Genomic DNA, 20,272 nt, shown 5'->3' with positions numbered 1-20,272 from the left:
TATTTATTTGATTTTTTATTTTTAAATATATTTTTTATTGATTTCAGAGAGGAAGGGAGAGGAAGAGAGAGAAATATTAATGATGAGAGAGAATCATTGGTTGGCTGCCTCCTGCCTGCCCCACAATGGGGATTGAGCCCGCAACCTGGGCATATGCCCTGACTGGGAATCAAACCATGACCTTCTGGTTCATAGGTCGATGCTCAACCACTGAGCCATGCTGGCTGGGCGTCAACACTGTTTATTGAAGAGACTGTTTTTACTCCATTGTATACTCTTGCTTCCTTTGTCAAATATTAATTGAGTGTAATGACTTGGGTCAATTTCTGGGGGTCTCTGTTCTGTTCCATTGATCTATATGCATGTTCTTGTGCCAGTACCAGGCTGTTTTGAGCACATTGGCTTTGTAATATAGCTTAATATCTGGTATTGTGATCCCTCCAACCTTGTTCTTCTTTCTCAAGATGGCTGTGGCTATTCGGGGTCTTTTTTGGTTTCATATAAATTTTTGGAGTATTTGTTATAGGTCTGTGAAATATGCTATTGGTATTTTAATAGGGATTGCATTGAATCTATAGATTGCTTTGGTTAGTATGGATATTTTAATGATGTTAACTATACCAATACATGAACATGGTATATTTTCCCACTTGTTTATATCTTCCTCTATCTTTTTTTTCAGTGTCCTGTAGTTTTCTGAGTATAGGTCTTTTACCTCCTTGGTTAAGTTTATTCTTAAGTATCTGAGTTTTTTGTTGCAATGGTAAATGGGATTATTTGTTTAGTTTCTCTTTCTGAGAATTCATTATTGGTGTCTAAAAATGCCATTGATTTCTGGGTGTTAATTTTGTATCCTGCGACATTGCCGAATTCATTTATTAAATTTAATAGTTTTTTGGTGGAGTCTTTAGGGTTTTCTATGTACAATACCATGTCACCTGCGAATAATGCAGGGCTGAGGACTCAGGCAGCCACCTCCGGTTTACTGTGCTGAGTCATTCCCTCAGACTACAGAGGACATCTTTCTCAGGCAGACCATTACTATCCAGGCAGCTTTTGCCTGGGGGATGGGGGGAAAGCAATTGCCCCACCAGGTTGAAAATCTCTTGTCTCACCCTGAGGAGTGATCTATAGCATAGGTTCCCATCCTTTTTTTGGCCATGCCCCATCTAAGCATCTCTAAAATCCTGATGCCCTCCCCTGTGACATATAATTCTTATTATTCAAAAAGTGAACTCCTATTCACATGGAGGAAGCCTAAAAGACCATTCATTAACTTGGTCTAAATAAGCTTCCAAAGAACATGGCATCCATGAAAGAGAGAAATAAAAGAACAAAAGGACAGTTGAAGTACTGAGGAAGAAATCACTAAGAAATTGTTAAAAAAAATAATATCAAGTGATATGAAAAAATAGCAAATAAAATTTCAAAACATATAATAGAGAACTGAAATGTATAAATATGTCACAATATATACTTATATACTATATATGAGGCCCCTAGAGCAATAAGAAATGCACAAAATTCACTGTTAATAACTCATTGTCAAATTGCCCCCCTTAAAAATCAAGTTGCCCCCCTGTGGGTCATGTGCCCCACGTTGGGAACCACTGGTCTATAGCCTCAGGCACATTAAACTCTGAGAATAACAATCTGACTGCAGGCAGAGGTGGATCTCTGGTAGTATTATATCTTATCTCTGTCTTCTATCTGCACGTCTCAGTGTCTCAGTCATCTTCCAGTTTCGTGTGGTCCCCCAGGGTAGTACCTCATCCTCAGCAGATCTAAACAGTGATTGCTTAATGAACAATTTAGTAATTCAACACAGCTGAGAAAAAAGCAGGCCAAGAAGGCCTCTGCATGGTCAACAGAAAAGGTGTGAAATCTACAGGCGTACTATACTCCTAGGAGGACCACAAGTATCCAATTAGAATAGTGAAGAAGGTTTGGTTACTCCAGGCAGGCTCACTGACCACCATGAGAAATTGGAGTTTGACACCCTGACAGTAATGGCAGAGACAGAAAAACTAAAAAAGCAGACACGAGAACTTAAAAAGCTCTTCAGTGTGGGGCTTTTAGCTATATAAGAAGAGATCCCAGGCTAATTGAAAGGTAAATTAGACAAAGCAGTTGATATCTTTGGGAAACAATTTCACTTTGGCAGGAGTGTACCAGATGACCTAAAAGGACAGATTTTGCTAATTTCCATGATTGCCTCAGGGAAGGATGAAGCTAACTTGGCTCTGTTTTTGCAATATGCTTCTCAAACATAACTTCTTGGTCTGCTGCACAGGTAATTACTCTAACTACAAAGTTCATGTTGCCAATTATCTCAACTATGGCCTAATTTTTTCTAATGATGCTGAAACCTAATTCTCCTGGGTTTTGCAATCTCTACCAAATAAATAGTAAAACCTCGATTCAGCAAATGAATTGTTTGGACATGTCAGTTTATGTAGCTATTTATATCTTCAGGATGGTTGCAGTCTATTTGGAGAATTGGTAATTATTAATTTTAAGTAATGACTTTGGCACTAAAATAAATTTATTTTAATTTATTGACTATTAGGTTTTCTTTTTTTAAAAAAAATAATAGTTTATTGATTTTTCGAGAGGAAGGGAGAGGGAGAGAGAGAGAGAAACATTGATGTGAGAGTGCAACATTGATTGGGGATCCAGCCCGCAACCCGGGCATGTGTCCTTGACTGGGAATGGAACCAGCAAACTCCCTGTGCACAGGATGACACCCAATCAACTGAGCCACACTGGCCAGACAGTTTTCATTATTTTTATGCCGCTATTTGCTCTGTGAAATAGTATCCAATTTTTATGATAGCATGAACATTATTCTAGATGGCATGCTTACCTAATTTGTAGGTAACATGAAGGTGAGAGGCATAAAAAATATTTGGAAGGACAGAATTGAGAAGCCAGAGTTTTGAGCAGGTTGGAATAATGAACCACATACAATAAAGGTAACATATTAATGGGATGAGGTGAAAATAAAACCTTCATTTTTATTTATTGACTTGAGAGAGAGAGAGAGAGAGAGAGAGAGAAACATCAATTTGTTGTTCCATTTATTTTTGCATTCATTGGTTGATTCTTGTATGTTGCCTGACCAGGGATTGAACCCATAACCTTGGGATATCGGGATGGTGCCCTAACCAACTAAGGCTAATAACAATACTCTAAAGAAAGGAAATGATTTTACATGATGTAAATATAATGAGACAGCATACTGCAACAAAGATACTTCTCTAAGATGATTTAGGTGAGTGTAAGGAAGTTTGGTGAGTTTTTTCCAAATGAGTTGTAAATGATGTTCCAGAGATATTAGCTCAGCTTTTACACTCCTGTGTCATGATGGACTGAGTCATTTAGGACAGATTTCAGTGATGACTTCTGATAGTTGCCTGAGCTGATTTCTCCAAAATAGCATAATGAAATCTCAGCATTCAAACTTTATCAAGTTGGAAGTGTGTGTGTGGGGGGGGGGGGGGCAGGGGGGGGGTGGCGAGGGGTGTGTGTGTGTGGTGAAGGGAGAAATGTTAACCCTTTCCCAAACAAATTAGTTCTTTAATCTGAGGAAATCTGAAAGCACTGGGAAGACTCCTGGATGCTTCTGTTTCCACTTTCCAATGTGAGAAAATGCATTGTGACAAAAGAAGACAAAAGCGCCTACAAGGGCGGAGTAGCCTTGCCTCTAGCTGCCTGTTAACTGCATTCCCTCAAGGCAATTTATGGTTAGGAGAGAGACCAGCTCTTTATAATTCTAGTTCCACTATTTTGGAGATAGGACTAAGCTCTCTTGGCTTCAGCTTCTCTTTTATAAATTGGAGATAATAATAGTACTTAGGTCAGAGAGTTCTTGTGAGGATTAAAGCCCTTCTTTCTTAGCACAGTCTCTACCTTATCTGAAGTGCTCAATAATTTAGCTACCAGGATTATTTTTATCCTTATTATTCCTTAAGGGGCAGCAACCCTGAGGTTAGGCTCCCCTCTGCCCACACAGCCATAGCATCCGTACCCTGTCATCAGTGTGGCTCCACCTCTTCTGATCGTGCCACTCTAGGCTGAAATAGAGTTATGTCCAGCCCAGTTCATGATCCCACTTTATCCTCCCCTGAGGACTTGATTCTGTCCTGGAGTTTGCTCAGACCTTGCATAAGTCACTGTACATCTCAGAGCCTGTCACTGCCTCTTGAAAATTGGGGAACTATTTAATTTTACTGGGATTTTAAAATTTTTGTTGTGTTATTAATCCTCACCTGATTCTATTGATTTCTAGAGACAATGGAAGGGAGAGGGAGAGACACACAAAGAGAGAAACATCAATGTGAGAGAGACTCATCAATTGGTTGCCTCCCGCACATGGCCCGGGGCCAGGGGTCAAGCCTACAACCGAGGTACATGCACTTGATTGGAATTGAACCCACAACCTTTCGTCCACTGGCCAATGCTCTAAGCACTGAGAAAAACTGGCTAGGACTGGGTTTTTAAATTTTGGATACTATTACTTTAAATTGAATTTGTTTTTAAAACAAACTTGAGTTATGAGGTGCAAAATATGTGGAAAAGACCATGTTAGAGCTAGATGAGTGATCAAAGAACATCTCTGACTTTCTCTGTTTTAAAAAAAAAAACGACAAAAAACTATACTTGGGCTCCATCCCACCTGAAATTCTGATTTATTGGTCAAGGATTTACTTGGCCTGTGTGGGGGCCAAGCCATCAATATTTTTTGAAAGCTCTCCCTGTGGTGCGAATGTGGCCACAACATCAAGCACTTGGCAAGCCTGGGTGAGGCTGTGAGCAGTGGAGGCAGGTCCGGATCTCCTGTCTTCTACTCTTCTCACCACAGACTAACCCCAAGTTCTGGTTTCAAAGAGACTTTCTAAACAATCCTTTCTGTGGCTCTCTCCCTTTTTCATTAAAGGGAGGTATTACACAAACACACTACTCAAGCACTTCTGTTTAATTAAGGTTTCACTCTGTGTAGTTCTACTCTAACCTTATGCTTGTTTTCCTTATTCCCAGGTGCCTCTTTCCCCACTGCCTTCTAAGCCACCTGTAAAATGTAATTGCATTGCTGAGTTCCTCTCTGGCATCACCAACCTTGATCAAATACTTAGTTCTTCATTGTTTGTTCTTTTAAGTCTGTATTAGGTTCTTCCCAGCCGTGGCCTGTGTGTTGATGTGATTATAAAGCACGGTGTATTCCCATGAAGTATGAGAGTAGACTAAGATCAAGGGCTTCTTTTTCCTTTTTGATTTGTGTATAGCGTGTTTCCTGCTATTTAGGGATCATTCAGACCAAAATGTCATTGGAATTATGTTACCTTTATTTCATTACCTGTTGCCGTTAAATTGCTTCAAGTTTCTTAATCATTGAGGTCCTTAAATACATTAAACCTTAGTTCAAATTTAATCATGGAGTTTAATATGTATTAAGTTCTCCTTGTCAATTGTAGTAGGATAATAGAATGAAATCTCAGGTCAATAGAATAAACTAACCCCAAACAACTTTTCACTGTTCTGAATTTTTTTCTTTTTCAGGAGTCTTTGTGACACTCTTCTTCAGCAGTCCCCACCCTTGTTTGCTGAAGACTTTCACCAAAGCTGCTCTCAGCTGTTGGCATCATCCTGAGAAAAAGACAGCTTCAAAAATCAGGGAAACGTTCAGGAAACCCTTGGCCCAGCAGATCTCCCAAAGGTGAGGGCCCGTCAGTTCTCGTTTTGTATTTAGAAATCTAAATGAGTTGTTCTGTATTCTGAAATATGCCTCTTAAAAAAAGAGTGGATAGAGGATTAGGGTGTTGAAAATTCTCTATCCAGAATTGAGAGTTTTTCTTTTTTAGGAGACTGTTTTAGAAGTTATGAAGAAAATCAATTGGCTATTTTGACCAAACAGGAATTTACTTTATTTGACATTGCAGTTCTGACCTAAGACTTCTCTCTCTCTCTCTCTCTCTCTCTCACACACACACACACACATATACCTACTTTAAAAAAAATCAATAACATTTCCTTCTCAGAGAAATGTCTTATGTGTAGTAGTGCCCCCTTATCCATAGAAGAAATATTCCAAGACTCCCAGCAGATCTCTGAAACTGCAGATAGTACCAAACCCCATACTTACTCTGTTTTTTTCTTATACATACGAACTTAATGGAAGTGCTTTATGACTTCTCTTTGGCATATCCGAATTGCCAGCATCACCACATTGGGGCCATTATTAAGTAAAATAAGGGTTACTGCCGAAACCGGTTTGGCTCAGTGGATAGAGCGTCGGCCTGCGGACTGAAGGGTCCCAGGTTCGATTCCGGTCAAGGGCATGTACCTGGGTTGCGAGCACATCCCCAGTGGGAGATGTGCAGGAGGCAGCTGATTGATGTTTCTCTCTCATCGATGTTTCTAACTCTCTATCTCTCTCCTTTCCTCTCTGTGGAAAATCAATAAAATATTTAAAAAAAAAAAAAAAAAATAAGGGTTACTGGCTCTGACCTGTATGGCTCAGTTGGTTGGGCCTTGTCCTGTGCCCAGGGAGGTTGTTGATTTGATTCCCTGTCAAGGGCACATGCCTGGGTAGCAGGCTCCATCCCCTAGAGGGGGCATGCAGGAGGTAGCCCACTGATGTTTTTTCTCTCCCTCTCCCTTCCTTGCTCTCTAAAAATCATTAAACTATTCTTAAAAGAAAAAAGGGGGGGTTACTGGAACACAAGCACCGAGTTACCATGATAGTCGATCTGATAACCATGAAGAAGACCAAATGACTAGCGGGCATGGACATGCTGGGCAAAGGGACGATTCACATGCCCAGAGAGATGGATGGGGATGGCGTGAGATTTAAAACTTATCAGTGGTCTAGTTCTGGAATTATTTTATTTAATATTTTTGGACCATGACTGACCCTGGGTAACTGAAACTGTGGGAAGCAAAACCATGAGAGGTGGGGGAGCTACTGTATGAGCCTTCATATCTACCTTACCCTGCCTTCTAAGGATTGTTTCAAGGATCAAACAATATAAATTATATGAAAGCACTTTGCAAAGCCATGAAATTATATTCGCATAACTAAGGAAAACAATGACTATTTCTAAACTTTTATCTCTCTACATATCCTCCCATCTATTTTCTTCCATAATTTGATTCATTTTTAATTTGATTCAGTAAACTTTGCTAGGATTTTGAGAAGCAAAGGTGATAAGCACTTACCTTTCAGGAATATCTGTCAAATTCCAAGAGACAGGCAAATAAATCAATATGATAAAAGTATACTGAGAGTGCATTAAGGAATGAAAAAGGCATCAAACACAGCCTGCTGTCGGAGGTTTGTGTGTGTTAAGCAGTCTGCCTGGACAAGGTGACCCTGAAATGGCCCTTGAGAGGTAAATAGGAGTGAGCCAGCTAAAGAGCAGGGAGGAGGGTATTGCAGACAGGAGCAGTGGGATAGGGTTGTGAAACCCATATGTGGAAATAATAAGTTGTTCTAGGTATGGTGTGTGTGTATGTGTGTGTGTGTGTAAGCACTGAGTAGTTTTAAGCTGGCAATCATTAGCATTTTAGGTGTGTTAACCTGGAGAGAGTGTAGAGAAAGAGCTGGGGGTGAGTAAGATTGAAGGGAGGAAGATTTGTTTTGTAATGATTTGGGGGAAAAGGTGGGAGGGCTAGAATTAGGGTAGAAACAGTGAGGAACAGAGAAAGAGAGAAATGTGAAAGAGCTAGAATGTGCTGGGTTTGGTGATAGTTGGGCCACTGGAAGTGAGAAAATGTTAGGACTTGGGATTCTCAGGTCTCTGACTTGAGTGACTGAGAGCATGATGATGCCATAAAGCAGTGGTTCTCAACCTTCCTAATGCCGCGACCCTTTAATACAGTTCCTCGTGTTGTGGTGACCCCCAACCATAAAATTATTTTCGTTGCTACTTCATAACTGTAATTTTGCTACTGTTATGAATCGTAATATAAATATCTGATGTGCAGAATGTATTTTCATTGTTACAATTGAACATAATTAAAGCATAGTGAATAATCACAAAAACAATGTGTAATTATATATGTGTTTTCCGATGGTCATAGGCAACCCCTGTGAAAGGGTCGTTCGACCCCCAAAGGGACCGCGACCCACAGGTTGAGAACCGCTGCCATAAAGGGAATTTAGGAGAAAAGAGAACTTATCTTTGGGGAGAAGAAAACTTTGAGGTAAATATGTGACATTTACATAGAAATGGCCATCAGGCAGTTGCAAGTGTAATTGTTAGGGAGGGTCTAGGGCTAAAAACATTGATTTGAGAGTTACATACAGTAGTTAAAAATCATTTTTAAAAATATAAATTTGATTTTGTACCTAAGCCTTCAATATTATTCAGTATCAAAAAACATCTCACTATAGTCTTAATTTCCATTTCATGTTGCTATTACCTATTATTTCATTTATATCTGTACTTGGTATTATTTTCTTGGCATAATAAGTTAAGATTTTTCCTAGGGACTTACGTGGTAACTTTTTCTAGTTTGGTAAAAGTAAATTGAAACTAGTTTTACAAAACAGTGCAAACCCTAAAATTTAGAAGAGTTGTAAGCTGGTCCATTTTCTATTTTGATTCACAGTAGTTACAAAAATTATTTTTAAAAAGCTGCTTTGTCTTTCAAGATACTCTTCTTTTTCTCTATAAATCACGGTTCCTCATCAATTCCTCACTTGCATTGCTCTGTCCAGGATTTGAACATTGCATAAGGGAGACTAAGCAGGATCCTTCTTGCATCTGTCAGTGGGGTAGTGCCAGGGTTCCCCCCCACACACTGTGGGTCTTCCAAGCATCAACCCAGAATGTCATTAAGGGGCCTGTTGTAACAAAGGCTGTACTGTTTGAGAGCAAGTCCACCCAAGTTAGACTTCTGAAATACATTACTCAGAGCCTTCTGTGAGGGAATGTCATGGGCAAAAATTTTAAATTCAAATAATATTACAATAGTACTATTTTGAGTGAATCTTACTAGGTTAACATGACCTTACCTTACTTTTTTCTATAAGACCTTTTGGAAAATTAGAAAATGCTCCCTTTCTGTAGTCCACTTCACTATCTACCGTCTTTTCAGAAATTTTAAAGGTCATCTAATTTATCACTTTCATTTTTATACACAAGAGAATTAATGTGAATTAATTAATTTAATCAACTTATTTAATACTAACAGCTGAAGCCAGAGCCCTGGTCTGTTGAAACTCATTCTGCCCTTATCACTTCACCTTTTTTGTTTTGTTTTGTTAATCCTCACCCAAGGATATTTTTTCCATTGATTTTTAGAGGGAGTGGAAGGGAGGGGGAGAGACACAGAGAGAAACATCGATGTTAGAGAAACACATCAATTGGTGATCACGCATCACTCCTGGCCAGTGATCAAGCCTGTAACCGAGGAACCTGCTCTTGACCGGAATTGAACCGTCAACCCTTCAGTCCACAGGCATATGCTCTAACCACTATGAACCTGCTAGGGCTCACTTCATCATTTTTTTCCTGTTATTCCAAATCTTTATTGAATTGTGAAGTTATCTGTATGTCTTAAAATAGGAAATTTAATTAAGGAAATCAGTTCATACTGATGGCGTTTGCTTTGGCTAGTCACTCTGCACTCAACAGATTTTGCATTAATAATTTTGGCTCTGATTAAGGTCTTATTCGTTTAAACTTTTTAACAGGTATTTTCTTTTTGGCATCTTTTACTTATCTGTACTGGTTCCACTACGAAAATGAAGGATTGGGAGAGAATCAAAACCATTTGTGTTTAAAATTTAGTTGAAGGACAATCATCTCAACATCCATTTTCACGCCACGTTCTCCCCCAGTGGGTACTTTCAGTAACAAAGGTTAGGCACATTCACTAACAATGCAAGTACTGGCCTGGCTGCACAATCTAGTTTTGTGAAACATCCTATTTTTTTTTTTTTTTCAGTTTTAACCCCCTTTAGATAAAAGATAATTTTCACACATGAAAAAAGACACTCATCAATTATTACAAAACTAACACTTTTAAGCACAAGATATTTCTGACTTGCTCAAATACATTACAATTCCCTATGACTTCTATGTACAGAAATTTTATGGAAATGCTGAGTTGGTGTAACTTAGAATGATGTCACATGCATGCAAGTTGTAGGTGGTCTCAAGGACAATGAATTGTTCTCTGAAATTCAGAGAATGGTCAGTCATTGCTGTGAAACCAGTGGGCTGGAAATTGTCGGGGAGCGTGTACAAAACATGATTCACTCATCCCGAAAGCTGCCTGTAGCAAAAGGAGTTTCCTCTCCTTTCTGTGCAAGACACAAGAAATATGTCTCCCTGATTTGGTCTCTTTCTTTTCTTCTTATCTTTGGGGGTAAGGGGGTTGGGAGTGGAGGCTCTTTTTCTGCCTCTTCTGTCTCTGTCTCTGGGCCTCTTTTCCTGTCTCACTCATACTCTCTGTGTGAGAGACACATACTAATATGATGTCCCCAAAACATGAGAGCCTTGGCAGCTTGTGTTTTTGGACCTGGCAGTGGAAGCAGTGATACCCCCTTCACTTGGTAAGGGCTCAGAGCTGTGGGTGGCACTGTCTGGCATGTTTGCCCTCTGGCTACGTGGGCAGAATGACGACATGCACAGGGATGGACAGATATGAAGACAGTAAACACAGTTAGTATCAGGGCTGGTAAACAGCTTTCACTCTCACTGCTGTTTAGTGGTAGGGTCTTCTTCTTCTGAACCGTCTCACCGTGGCCAGAGTACAGCATGCACCCGTATTGGGTGGCTGCGCATTCCAGAGTGAGTGTTACAAGTACCCTTATGCAACAAAACAATGGGTAGAGTTTATGTTGGCTTTGGAGTTGCCACTTCAAAGACTGCCCTCCTTTCCACCCTGTGGTTAGAGCACAGAATTCTGCTGGAGGAGGGTTGCTCCCAGGAAACTTGTAGCAGGAAGTAGAAGCCATAGGTGAGTTGCCAGGGTGACACTTTTGAATGGGCAGTCTTCCAACAGGCTCAAATCATATTTTACAGTGAAATGTGTTACCCTATGCCTTTTGGTCGTGTGGGATTTTAAAAAAGAAAGGGGAGAGGAAATGCTGAGCCACCAACTTTTGATACAAATGCAGTCGTATTATAGAGGTCAGAGACTACATCAGCAATTTGTGGGCCGTTTTTGGTGGAGGACAATGACAATGGATTTCTAATCAGATAATGTCCTGCTACATTTGAATTTTCACTCTCCACTGCCTTTTGTTGTTTGAGTAGCTTTGAAATTATTCTTGATTCAGGTTTATTATTAACTTTTTGAACTCTAGCTTCTACACTAATATCTTGCTGCTCATGTTAAAATGAGAATGGTGACCAGAGAATTTATTTTTGCATTTGTTAATAGAATAGCAAGGCAGCATAATATGAATTAATGACTCTTCACATTTTCCCATTATATAAGCTGGATTCGTTATCCCCTGGGGATCTATTTTAAATTCATACCCAAATAAACTATTCCTGCTAGTCGTTGCCTTTCTAGCCTTTTAAAAGATTCTAAATAATGAATAAATAGATAACTATCAAACCCTGACTGGTGTGGCTCAGTTGCTCAGATCATCATCTTGTGTATCAAAAGGTTGCTGGGTTGATTCCCGGTCAGGGCACATACCTACGTTGGGGGTTCAATCCCCAGTGGGGTAGAGTACAGGAGGCAATGGATCTCTCTCATCCTTCCCCTCTCTTTACAATTAGTAAAACATATTCTTGGGTGAGGATAAAAAAAAAGATAGCGATCAATAATAAATAATTTTTATTTTAAGCTTAAAAAACATTTTTAATGTTCTCGTTATAAAATGGAAAATGAAAAAGAACTTCCTCTTCATGATCAGTAGTATAAATATTTGTGCTGTTGTGGGTTTTTTTTTTGTTGTTGTTGCTGTCTTTGTAGGCAAGAACCAACCTGAAGCAATTGCCTTTTTAACATGGTTTAAAAAATAAAATCTATGAGCAAGGATTGAGGAAAAAACAAATTATGGAGGATGCAGAACTACTAATAGGGTTTATTCATTCTTCATGATATCTTTCATTTTGAGGACATACATATTTTCATTGGCAGTACTATTCAAAAATGGCCATATCCACTTGGGTAATAATTATCTGTTAATATTTCAAATTATCTTGTGTTTCCCCTCTTTGCTATCAAAGTTGTCATGTTTTGTTTAGAGTCATCATATTAGTGTGTGTTGTATCACACAGAGGACGTGACACAGAAAAGGGACAGAGACAGGTAACAAGAGAAATGAGGTGAACTGAGAGAGACTGAAAGGCGATCTATATAGTCTTCATTTCCTACACATAATAAATCAAAGCAGTATTTATAGTTCTCCCCCACCTCAATCTTATTTCTTTGGCGTTAACGCTATGTGATTTCTGTAACTTGCAAACCCATAAATACGTACACAGAACATATGCTAAGTTGGGGATCAGAATAGAGTCACCATAGTTGAGCTGTGAAATCCCACCCAGATCCCTTGCTCCCTTTAGGTCTAAGACACTCTTTCTCCAGCTTCTGGGAATGTTGGCAGCTGAGAGCTCATAGCTGGGACCCTTCTTTTGGAGACTGCCTCAGCCTTCAGCTTAAGAGTTGCCTTACTCAAAGTTATACCACCTGCCCCAGAGCAGCAGTGTACATTCAATGACTGGTCTATTTGGGAACACAAAGGCCCTTACCCCAATGCAGGACAACTTTGTAGGACCTGTAGGGTTGGCTGGGACTTTTGTTGTGACTGCACCACAGCCCAGCTTCTCCAAGTGCCTTGCCTGGCTTTCTTCACTCTTCCATACATGTTGAACCCAAGAGCCTTCACCAATGAAATTCCTGCATGCAAATCCTCATCTGGAAATTGAAAGGTTCGGAGTGGGCCGGGGTCGTGCACCTATGACATGAGGCCATAATGTACCAAGAGATTTTTATTTCAGGCACCTGGGTGCAGGTGGGCTGAGTCCAACAAAAAGGAGTCAGCCGAGACTGAAGCGGGAGGCAGACTTTTGTTAATCCTTGCTGGCTGCAAGCCGTTCTGCTGACGTAAGGGTCTGGTCTGTCATTGGCTCCTCCCTGTGCCAGATGTCTAGTTGTTATCTAGGCTATGCGGTGTTCAAGGCTGCAAGCTTTCTGCAAGGTACTGCTAAACATAGTAAGTTTTCTCTGCCCCATTTTATTCTCTTTAACCATTTCGGAAACCTGACCTGCAGCAATCACCAGACATGGACCATGCCACGCATGCATGCATGAGTCTGTGACTACGCATCTTTATAGCATTGATATGGTACTTGCTCTGAAATCATAATTTAGATCTCTAGAAATCTAGCCCAGGGAAAAATTGGGATAACACTACCCATCTCTTAGAGTTGTTGCCAGGATTTGATAGCAAGGTATTCAGTATCTGGCACAAATGAGCACTCATTTAATTATACCTTTAATTATAATTACCATTAATTACCTAAAAATAACCTATAGATAGTGCAGTAGTTCTGATCAGCAGGTTACAGTGCATAATGCATTTAAGTGTCATTTGTATTACAACTTTTTTAAGTAGAGTATGGAGGTTAATAAAAGATGTATCATCTGCAAATTTAAATAATTTTTCTAGTTCGTTAGTCCCTTTTTATAAAGTATGTGGAGAAATTGGGCATGGTTTCATAAGAAACCTAAAGTAGTTAAAGAGATGAAAATAAGTCCTATGAGTAATAGTTAATCGATTTGCCATCTATGTTTGAGTGGAAGTCTTTTGTGTGGTGGGTGAGGGGAGGTTATTGGACATGTTTTGTCCCTGTTCACAAAGGCCAGAACAAGAGAAAATGGGCATACGTTAAAGGAGGAAGATAGTTGGGTTTACATCAAGGGAATTTCTTTGCTCTTGGACAGTAAAACAAAGGAAAGAGCTTGTAGAATATACTTTTAAAAATCTTGAGAAAAAGAAAAGACAGTATTAAGTTCTGAATCACTGAGATGCTTCCCAGAGAATTTATAGAGAACTTGGAACTCTTGATTCTGTGATCCCAGGTTTCAGAAATGATGTTTCCAAGACACTCAAACACATATATTCTATTTTTCAAATTGAAAAAAATAGCTATTGATCCACATTTGTTTTCTTTATAACTAAATTTCTTAGCGTATATTTGAAAATGTCCATATGCTCCTTGTATGTGGTTTTCTGATAATGAAACAAGTCTGTTTCACTGGAGAGGTGTCTTTCTTTACATTTTATAATCTGATAGACATTAACACAATTTTCAATCTCATTATATGTCATCTCTTTATAAAAATAAATTAACATCTACCAGCATGGGCCATTTATTTGTAAATTCTCTTGAGACATTGTTAAAATACTAATAAAGGACTTTGGAACAACAGCAAGAAATCTGGAACTTTGAGTAGAACATCTTTTTCAATCAATTCAATGCTCAGAGATAAGATTAAAGAATGGGTATGGGGCTAGGTTTTTACACTAAATGCTCTTTGAAAACCTCAGTGTCAGAAGATAAGAGGAAGCCACTAAGAAGTTTCTAAATTACTTTCTAAATTACTAATAAGTATGATGGGTTTTGCATTTTCTCCTTGGCAAGTCTTGTCAAGTAGTAACAGGCCTGGAGACAGAATGTAGGTGAAAGAGCACTGAACTGGAAGCCAAAATGCCTGGCTACGGTTCAGTCACAGCCACCAAATGATCTGTTCTTCTCTCGTAAGACTGTGTCTCTAGATAAGTTTCCTTTGAATTTCTAGTTCCAGCGTGCTATCTTAGATACTCATCACACTACAGTAGCTTCTTCAGAAGGAGCCCAACAGGGCTGAGGGCTCAACCTCTGAGGAGGGTTCAGTCTGGGAGCCCCATCACACAATGACCCAGAGGAGCTCTGCTTTAATTAAAAAAAAATTTTTTTTTAGCATGCACAGGTAGATAGACAGGTTTAGTTTAGGATTTCACACACTTTACTGGATCCATTGCTAGAAAAATGAGTTTTAAAGGTATCCTTACTAATACCCATGTTTTCAATATTCTCCCCGGTACATCCCATTAAAATACCCAATTTCATTTCTTCTGTTACGGCCAAGCTAAAAACTCTTCAAATGGCTCTATATGTCAGGAGGAAAAGCATATGAAATCCTTCCCTTGGTATTCCAGGCCTCCTTGCTTACCTCATGGGTTGAGGTGGCCTCAGCGTTCTAACACAAGATTATCTTCATCTGGATACAAAGCTTGACACTGGGTGTGCTATCGCAAGCCACTCATTCAACTGAGCTCCCTCTCTGATTTTGCTCAGCATTGTTCTTGACCTTCTACTCAGCTACCTAAGTCATTCTCTTCCTCTTCTGCAAACCTCAAAACCCATTATCCTCCTCCAAAAAACCTTTCTTGATTATTCTATTTCAGCAGTTCTCAACCTGTGGGTCTCGACCCCTTTGGCGGTCGAACGACCCTTTCACAGGGGTCGCCTAAGACCATCCTGCATATCAGATATTTACATTACGATTCATAACAGTAGCAGCATTACAGTTATGAAGTAGCAACGAAAATAATTTTATGGTTGGGTCACAACATGAGGAACTATATTTAAAGGGCCAGAAGGTTGAGAACCACTGTAATCTATTTCATATTGATATGTCACTGAATTCTTTCATGGGTTTGGGTATCTATACTAGTCCCCATTGCCTTTTACCCTGTTGACAAGTGTTGTGTAGACTGTGCACAGAGTGTTACTATCGCCCCCTGGGAGCATCCGGGAGCACTACAGCAATAACAGTGACCGCCACCCACCTAGGGAAATACAAGCACTCCCATCAACCCCAAATGTAAAATTTCAATGTAATATATGCATTAAGACAGGAAGGTAAATGCATTTTGGAAATAAATTTCAGCAACATGGATGGAAATAGAAGTGATCTGGTCCTAATGTTACCTGAAGTAGCAACACATGGAAGCTCAGAGTACTTGCTTAAAATCGGGTGATACAGATTTTAAGCCTAATGCTGCCTTTCACTTTGGGTCTGTCAGCAGGTCATTTTATCCTTTATGATTTTCTTTTTAATAACCGTGATAATACCCCTGTTCTTTGTTCTTTGCACGACACAAAGCACTTTTGCATGTTGTTTAATTTTAGCTTCACTGTGACCCAGGAGGTCACTAGGGCAAGAGAGTATCTGTCAAACAGGAAAACTGAGCTGAGGGACACGCCCCAAATCCTAATGGGTTAATTCGACAGGAGGCCCTAAAACTCAAATCTCCTGGCTTCTATTTTGTGTTCTACACCCATATTCCTAAAAGTATGGTCTATAGTCCAGCCGCAGGGCCATCAGCCGGGCGCTGGTTAAAAATGCAGAAGCTCAGGCTCCACCCGAGACCTGCTTAAGCAGAATCTACATTTTAACAAGACGCCCAGGGATTTATATCTTCCGTACATTTGAAGAAGTCTGTAATTTATGGAAAGTGTAAACCTCTGAGGTACAAACATGAAAAGGTTTTATTTTTGTTCCTATCGCTGCCATCACATCTTCTCTGTCAAATCTTTCCTCCCTTTAAAGCTGTCTCTAGCAGATCTGATAGATTTTTGAGGTTACTTTCTGGTTTTTAAAAGTTTAGTCCACTTTCAAAATTTCAAACTATGTGGAAGTAAAAGCCCTCAGCCCAGCTGTGCCCTTCAACATTTTTTTCCTATTTATCAGCCTGCTTTTAAACCACATATGTGAAACCACTTCAGTGAAACTCAGAGGTAAAAACCAAGCATACATATCCAACATAAAATAACTAAGAAATTTCAGTCTTTATTCATTATATTTCACCAGGTTATTGGACCAAGAAAGACATAATAGTTTGGCCAATGAAGGTGATGAAATATGAGACCATACTTCATTAGGGAGAAACATTCGTTAATCTCTTGTTTTTAATTTTTATTTAAAATTTTTAATATTCCTTGGCTAGGAAGTCAAGAGTTAGGTCTATTCACCATAAGCCAAATGATTGCCCTTAGATGTACAAGAACTCCATTAAAGTTCCTGGGGGCTGTGTTCATTAGAATTCTTAGGGGTTGTGTATCACCCAGTTCCAGCCCTATATTATCTCAAACCTCTCTAACTCCTTGTCTTCATCCATGTAATGAAGTTTTATATTGGCTCTCCTGCTCCCTCCTCCGTGTCTTGTTTGTTTTCACTTCAATGTGACAAGAAAAGGCAGCTTTTGTCTTTATTTCTGGTTGGCAGACTTTGTAAATATTCATAGCAGGTTCACTTTCCAGCTACTATTTTGTAATTTGTCATTTTTAAATGAAATCTAATGTGAAAAATAACTCCCAGTTTTCATTTAAATACATTTGGGTTGTTAATCTTAATTTTGGAGGTCATGAGCCAGACAGGAATGACTTTTGAAGACTTTTCCTAGGCTACATCATTCTGAAAAGCAAGGCTGTGTGTGTGTGTGGGGGGGGGGGGGGAGGTGGCGGGGCGGGGTGGTGGCGGTAGGGGGCTGTGACACAGTGGGTGAGCAAGTGGATTAGTGAGTAAATGCAAGGAATATTTCCAGAGCATCTGCAGCAGCATTGAGCTAGGCAGTATACCCACTGTCCCACCATATCTTCACAAGGGCACTGTGAGGCAGGTGAAATTATATCCATCTTACAAGCTGGCAACCAAAGCTTAGGAAAAGTTAGCGATTTGCTCCAATTCACCAAGGTAGTAAGTGAAGGAGCCATGAGTCAGAAGTTGTTGAAAGTGAGTCTTCCACAGTGCTCTTCTGGTTGTTCGGTAGAAGTTCATAGTGGCTAATGTTGGAGTGATTACCTGTAGAGAGTCTATGTGCTTTTTATTTTAGTAGATTAACTTGTTAAGAAAAAACATTAATAGACCTGGGCTACTTGGAATAGAGCCTGCCGTTCCTGTCCTCACTTCAACCTGAGGCTGGGAGCTAGCTCGTAGGAGCCAGGGGACTGACCCGGTATTTCTTTGGGTTGCCCTTTAAGTTAGTGTTGCCTTTACTGGAGAATACTACCAAACTCTGCCATGATCTGCCTGGACGGAGTTTTTCCCACCATCAAGAAAGCTCTGCTCTGCAGAAATGCATTCCTTTCCCCTCCTCTGGAAAACTCAGCAGACGCAACTCTTAAGTGACTCCCTGGCTCAGCACCACACAATTAGCAGTTGCCATGCACCCCCTTTGCAGACCTCCCCTGCTTTCCTGAATGACAGCAGGAAACTCGCACTCCCATTTAAGGACTGCTTTTCTAAAATTGCTAGTCAGGCAGCTAATCTCTTTGAATTGTGAGTCTTTTTTCTTGATTGTTGCATAAAATTCCATGTCTCTCTGTTTTCAGCCTGGTGGCTGTGGACAGAGGGCTCCCCACACCTCCCCCCCCCCCCCCAACCCAGGCACATTTCTGCCTTGGGTAGGTGGGGATTGTCCCAAAGTCACAGAGGTGCATGCGGAGGCAAGCCTGAAGCAACACTTTACCAGCCTCTTAAAAATTTTTGCCAAAATTTAAAACACTATTTGCTTCTGGATATAAAATAAAGACCCTTTTTTTTTTGAACTCAGTAACACTTATAGTTAGTTGTCTGTTATCTGCCAGGAAAGTTGTAATTAGTCTTCCTAAGCAATTTACCATGCGATTTAGGATTTGTAGATTTTTTTAAAAAGCCAAGGGCAGGGGTATTTTTAAATACCGTTGATTTTTGTCCCCTGAGTATAAAAGTAATACATAGTCTTTACAGATAATTTATAAAATGGAAAAAAAAATGTGAAGAGAATAAAAGAACAGGTAAAATGATTCTTAATTTTTGATGCATATTTCTTGTTACATTCACCCACATGTATAGATACACAATGTTTGTTGCAAAGCATTTTTAATGGTATTAGTCCTTGGGACTTTAATCCAACCATTTTTTTCCTTTTCAGTTCTTTCTTTTTAGCTTCAGAATGGAGGATTACATAATATATACAAAAGAGGGAAAATAAGTCAGTGTTCAGGACCATTTACTATGGAAACACATTGCCTAGATTCTGGTCTTGGCTCTATCGTTTGCTAGGCTTGGAACCTTTATAAAGTTACTTACAATTCTGTGCCTCAGTTTTCCCATATATAAAATGGGGATAAAATAGTACTTATATCATTCATAGTGTTATTAGAATTAAATAATAAACTGTTAGCTCTTATTATTTTAAAAAATTAGTATAGCATATGTAAGGTGAGGAGAATAAAAAGAAGCACAACCAACATAGGAAATCTAATATCGTTTTGGTGGTGTTTTATTCCTTGATCACATCCCTTTCCCTTTTCTCCCAGAGGTAAGCATTATCCTAAATTATTCTTTATCTTTACACATTTTGAACTTCATATAATTACTGTCATACTAATTTTTACTTAACATTATGTTTGTGAGATTTCTTCAAGGTGACTTTTTTACAATGCCAATAGTGTGTGTGTGTGTGTGTGTGTGTGTGTGTGTGTATCACTATCTTAATATGTGAGTTTAAGTGTGATTTCCATTAAGAATAAATGTGATTGCCATGACCCATCCCATGTAACATCATTAAACATCCCCCAGTCCTGCAGTAACATAGAAAGTTATCATTCAAATAACCCAAGTCCAAATGCATGTGGCCTACCCACTTCCATCCCTGTAGTAAGCTTCATGGTTCACAAGTCCTGCCCTCCTGTTATTATCTGGGCAACCTGCAATGCCTGTGGATAAGGCAGTTACATACGCAATGGCTCCTCTGGGTGCCGAGTGCTGGATTTTCTGGTACAGCAAGTGATTTTTGCTTGTCACTTTCACCTTATCAGCCCATTGTGGGAAGAGCAGCTACACCTCATGGTAGATTCGGGTCTTCAGTTGAAAGGAAGAGGTGGCAGCAGCTCCCCTGTCCTCTGAACAGGTCCTGGAGCACAGCACAGAGGGTTCTGTTCACACCAATGTCTTTGGGCCTCTTTTTGAAGAAGCTTTTTTATGTTTTACCAGAAAATTCATTAACAAGTTCCTTAGAGAGGGAGACTGCTTGTTGTATTTAAACTGTGACTTTTAAATGCTTTTGTTTATATGGTGGTTTTCTTGGCCCTAAAAAACTTTGTTGTTGTTGTTGTTTTGCATTTAGAATGAGCCATTCTTTCCCCAGCCTTTCTAAAGTACATGGCTTCTGTCAGAGCCCTTTCTCCATCTCATTCGTGTAGCCTATTCATGGATCTCTTACTCTGGCTTGATAAACTCCTGGAACAAGTGGGTGGTGTCTTTTTTT

General features: G+C 39.6%; 1 protein-coding gene across 38 annotated transcripts in view; it reads left to right on the top strand.

The window, feature by feature from the left end:
* The window catches only part of NRCAM (neuronal cell adhesion molecule), a 259,428-nt gene that overhangs the window by 56,301 nt on the left and 182,855 nt on the right, over nucleotides 1-20,272 (top strand). For all 38 annotated transcript variants that reach the window (XM_070424674.1, XM_070424676.1, XM_070424691.1 and 35 more), the window contains exon 2: nucleotides 5,560-5,716. The gene's annotated coding sequence lies outside the window, so the exon portion shown is untranslated. The remainder of the gene's footprint in view (nucleotides 1-5,559; nucleotides 5,717-20,272) is intronic.

This window comes from Myotis yumanensis, unplaced genomic scaffold (genome assembly GCF_028538775.1).
Source record: "Myotis yumanensis isolate MYYU_CA2020_CCGP unplaced genomic scaffold, mMyoYum1.0.hap1 SCAF_9, whole genome shotgun sequence".
In the NCBI taxonomy this organism is placed as follows: domain Eukaryota; kingdom Metazoa; phylum Chordata; class Mammalia; order Chiroptera; family Vespertilionidae; genus Myotis; species Myotis yumanensis.
The sequence above is the reverse complement of the archived record's forward strand: the minus strand, read 5'-3'. Positions and strand labels throughout refer to the sequence as shown.